Source organism: Lissotriton vulgaris, chromosome 3_1 (genome assembly GCF_964263255.1).
Source record: "Lissotriton vulgaris chromosome 3_1, aLisVul1.2, whole genome shotgun sequence".
Lineage (NCBI taxonomy): Eukaryota > Metazoa > Chordata > Amphibia > Caudata > Salamandridae > Lissotriton > Lissotriton vulgaris.
In genome coordinates this window covers 292,197,488-292,202,789 of record NC_141689.1, presented here as the reverse complement: position 1 = coordinate 292,202,789, position 5,302 = coordinate 292,197,488, and the positions used below count along the sequence as shown (strand labels likewise).

Genomic DNA, 5,302 nt, shown 5'->3' with positions numbered 1-5,302 from the left:
TCCATGCTTACAACGGAAGAGCAGGCCTCATAGGTAGTGCGAACACACATAGGTATTCCTCATTACCTGGGTGCATGTGGGCTAACCCGAGCCTGTACAGCAGACTGAACAGGGGTTTAAATAATACGTGTGTCTGTGTGCATGCATAATAGAAAGAGGGAAGTATCCTTTGGATTTTATAACAACTTTTCATTGACCATTCATCTATGTCTTACAATCTAGTTCATATAAACTCACCATTCATGCATAATCACATTTGAGAAAAATGTACCATAAGTCTCCCACAAACAAGCATTAACCGTCAAAGTTACAAAAATATAAATTGACAAAAGAACAGAGGATAAAAAGTACACATTAAATATCAGAGGGAAACCTATACCTAACAAGTACCATATATCATAGTGTCACATCAAGGATATACTTATCAGCTCTAATATATAATCACAAATAAGTGAACATTACATTAAAAAAAGACATTTATTCTCCAACAATAACATTTCTGGCATAAAATTATGTCAGGAGACAAACAGGACTTCCATTTCTCTTAGCAGACCGAGCCTAAACACTGCCTCGAACAAGAAGCCATGCTGATGATGTTTGATGTGCAAAGGGTATGGGCACTATTGAACAATGTTTTGATCTCCATCTCTTCATCCGCAAATATGTAAATGTGACAGAAGGAAATCCATTTTACCTGTCTAATAAATTCAAAACAGCTCAGATGTGGTTGCTTCTAAAGAGATGGTGTGGAGAACCCTACAGTGGAGTCACTCAAGAGATTACACTGTAATTCAATAACTGTGTCAGATATGGATACGGTCCGCTTGGCAGTACTCTAACTTTTTCCCCATCATTAAACATGGTCAGGTGGGAAAGGGAATGTCCTGGTGCTGTTTCTTTTAAATTGTTGTTCATAGATTCCTTTTAGGAGCATTTAAGGAAGAATCAAGAGAACTCTCCTGTAATAAGCCTCCGGCCTTTACTACCCTTCCTTTAGCATTATACTGCTGTCTTGATTTTCCAGATGGCAATATGCCTGCAACAGATAATAATGTTTCTTGCCTGATCTTAACTTCTAGATTGACATCTCCATGCCTAACGTCATCTCTTTAGGTCCATGTAATCTCAAGTCTAGGGCACCTATGTTCTCTTACAAGAAGGTAAGGTGAACTCTATATCAACTGGCTTTCCCAGCTATCTCATTATAGACGGCATCTTGCTCAAACCAATAGTTTGATTTTGAGGTTCGCCTAACACCATGGAGAGAACCTCATCAAGAGTGTCACAAGGCCAATCTAGGGGGGCTGGTTTTTGAGGGTACCATTGAGTTTGTGGGTGGAGTAATGACTTAGAAGACATAGCTAGGCCATCATGGAAGTAGCATTTCTGTGTGGATCAATGAATATCCTTGGGTTGACCATGTGCATGATCATTTCCCAATCAGACGAGGCAAAATATGCTTACTGACCTGGATGGCGGCATCCACGGGAGGGCAGGCTGGAAACGTTGCCCGTAACAGTAGCAAGGGGGTGTTTTTTTAGCAGTGGCCAGGGTGTTCAAGTAATCTTTTAAAGTTGGCTAAACCTCCAGGACTACCAAAGCAAGAAACTGATGGTAGACCATGGGATCTCAGCGCAGAGATTCTTTGTAGCTGACAATGCAAATGAGGCGCTGGAGGATACAACACGACTCCAATCTCCTGAAATTGTTTTGAAGGCTTAGATTTTAGCTGAAGGGAGAGGCAAAGTCATACTCAGCAGTGGTTTCAAAGGAAGTGTGCATCTTACTAAGAATACAGATAACATTAGAACTCTCACGAAGCAGATGGTCGGTTATAATCGTACAACAAAGCAAACTCCAATGGAAGGTGTAAAAGTCAATAAAGTAATGGTTGCTGAAGCACTGGATATTTCGAGGGAAACCAACTTGCCAATTTTGATGGAAAGAGCCTGTAATGGACCTGTTTTGGTTGGTAGCCCACATGGAGCTGTTGACATTGAAGAAGCGGCAGCCCTAGAACTGATCTCTAAGGAAGAAATAGATATATTTGAAGGAGTAAAGCACTGCAAAGTAATGAGAATGGCAGATAATTTGGGCTTCAAGGGACGACTTCAGCATCAGGCTGCGGATCAAATGAAGGCGTTTTACCATCTGTATGTCAAAGCTGATGCTACTTAGGTGGAAATTCATCGCTTTAGCAAAACTCCAGAAGGACAAGTTGTCTGCTTTGATAGAAAAATGAATGCTGAATTTCGACAAAAAGAAATATTTGCAATAGATGATACATCAGAGTGAGTCCATTGAAAGTGAAGCAACTAGCTATGACCTGAAATACATTGGATGGGATTGAAACATTGCTTACTTTGTGAACGGAGCAGGTCTTGCGATGGCAACATGTGATGTATTTAAACTTCATGGTGGCAAAACAGCAAACTTCTTGGGATTTGGTGGTGGTGTTAAAGGGGGCCCAAGTTTATCAGGCATTCAAATTGCTCACTGCTGATACCAACGTTGAAGCTATTCTTGTCAATATTTTAGATGAAATGTGCCATTATTGCAAATGGCATTACCAAGACTTGCTGAGAACCTGGACTTAATGTGTCCTTGGTGGTCAGGCTTGAAGGAACTAATGTACAAGAAGCAAAGAGAATTTTGAATGGCAGGGGATTGTCAATCAGTGCTGCCAGTGACCTTGATGATACCACTAAGAAAGCAGTGGCCGTGTAGCAAAGCTGTGAACCAATGCATTTCAAAGACATCCATAGGAACTATCAAATTCTACTCACAGCAAACAGTTTTACAATATTTAAGGAAGGATTGCACATATTTCTATATTCTTTTGATGCATCTGGGACAAAAACGTATTTAGAAAAACAATGATCTTCCCATTGTTTGGTTAATGTAACTGATGTACCTATCACATTTAGAGGTTTCATTAACCATTGTGTTTATCAAATTGGGTGCAAAGGGCTGTATACATTTTTATCATTTTATTGGGCTGAATCACAGATTGTTGCCTATACTAATTGCAGTTATCTTTTTCACTACATGTTACATTTTATATAAAAGGGAGGGACAGAGAGAAGAAAGATGGATCACTGCAGCGGCACCTGTAGCAGATTCCTAAAGTTGATCAAATCTGGACCGACTAAACATTTATAATGCCTAGATTGCTGATCGACAGATTAGGGATTTAAAAAAGCTGTATTTTTCTCTCAAATGGACCATTACCTTTTTGTTAAACCTCTTTATTGCACCTTCAATAAACAATCCACTAAGCAGAGCAACCGGTGCTATGAGGGTTGCAGCATTAGGTCATTAGCATGACAATGAGCTCGCGGGCGTTACTCCACTCAGATGAACCATAAGGAGTACGTATGACAGTAATATACCTGCTACAACGGATTGAAAGACCTGGCATAGCTGCCAGTACAAATGAACATATGCAGCGGAGTCTACAACTCAGTCCACCCCCCGGATGTCGGGTAATCCCTCTAATGTGAAACCCGATGCAGCAGAAACGGGATTACTTATAAGAGGCTGATGACAAATGTTAGATTGGGGTTTTGGCCTAAGCTCCACATTTCCCAGGAGGTTTGCCACTTCAACAAAAAGTAAATGTTATGCGAACTCAAAAACTCACACACTTTAATTTTTTTTTTCACTTTTTAGACCAATTTTAGGAAGAAGCATATTTAACGATTATTACTTTCTACTGTTAGGTTTTTTCAGAGCCTGTTTTGATACTTGGTTTAAGGTTGGTCTACAGCACAGTACTGCACTCGACAAAAAAGGAAAAAGATTAACAACGTCAGATGTATAAGCATATTATATTCTCTGTGCTACATACATATTAATTTTAAATGTTTAAAAAAATGTTATAATTGTGTCTGGTACTGCTGGATTTCTGAGATTTTAATATTCCAAATTAATCAACTTTTGCCTTTAAGCATACGGGTGTGCAATCAACATCCAGTAGGATCTCATTCGGAAAGACTGAACTAGTGCTGTCAAAATGTTGGTTCTTGTGCCTCAGAGGTTGACAATTGGTCAATATAATGCACCTCCATCAACAGGGCAACCTGCCTCTCACACCACTGTCACTTCAGTAACACCCACACCTGCAGAGGGGAAAAGACTGAAAACAAATGGCCCACCAAGAGACATGTAAATCAAAGGGTGAACTACCATCATCAACCGCTGGGAAACACAGATTATGATGAAGAGCAAGAGTGTAGTACCACTAAATGAGGTAGATAATTTTCAAACAGATATGAATGTAGCATAACTGCATGCAAACATTCATCTCTAAATATGAGGCATGTGAGAAGCTTATTACTTTTCATATTTGTGTTAACTGTCCACCAAAGAGCACATGTGTCCATTGGCATTGCTATTGGCAAACATCTGTAGGTCAGCACTGCAGGTAATCTTCATGACTAGTTCTGTGTCTGATATACATATCATCTGGGATACTCTTAAAAGGCCTGACCACCTCCTTCTATTCTCACGTAGATAGAAGGAGGACTATTTCACTGTTTTGATTCCATACAATTATGTCAGTGTTCCACAGAGCAACTCAGTTTTCTAGAGGGAAAGTCAAGAAAGGCCATTGCACCTAGTTTATATATGAAGCTTTAGCAATGAATGTCTGACAATGCAAGATGCTCTTCTCTCCTTTGCAAACAGGTTATAATGTAATGAGCACACCCTACTTATAATGCATTATTAAATGCTTTTGTGTTGAAATTAAGGCATTTATGACGTAGACATGCACACCAGTGTAAATTATTTTGGAAAACCATACTCCAAAAGAGTTGATTTAGCAAGTGTAGAGGATAACTGAATTACTGTGAACTCTGGGATATGCCTGAATCAATACGGTTACTCTAAGGGCCCAGTGCATTACTTGTACTTGAGAGCTAACTAACTTTCTCATGAAACAATACATTGTTCTCACAGATACTGTAAGTGTGCAAGAGGAACGGCTTGTGTCAGGGAAAAGAGACAGGCGAGGGAGGGGGTGGGAGACAACAGAAACAAAAAAACTTACCTGCTGCCCTCCAGGATCTCTCTCTTCTACTACTCTCCGCTGCAGGCAGGCACAGGCTTCCAGACTTCCCTGCCGCCAATCCTGAAGTTGGTCTTATCCATTGAGTGCAGCTTCAGGATTGGCTTGAGCATGGATGATTTGCTCTTCGAGACAGACTGGGAGCCTGTGCCTGCTCTCTCCCACACAGCAATGCAGCTGGGGTTGGAGAGAGCTTCACTGCACATGTGGGTTTGGCCAGCCTGGAACTAG

At 40.5% G+C, this 5,302-nt stretch overlaps 1 pseudogene; it reads left to right on the top strand.

Moving 5' to 3' along the window:
- The first annotated feature begins 1,472 nt into the window (after positions 1-1,472).
- On the top strand, positions 1,473-2,727 carry LOC147726344 (succinate--CoA ligase [GDP-forming] subunit beta, mitochondrial pseudogene; annotated as a pseudogene).
- Positions 2,728-5,302: the final 2,575 nt, after the last annotated feature.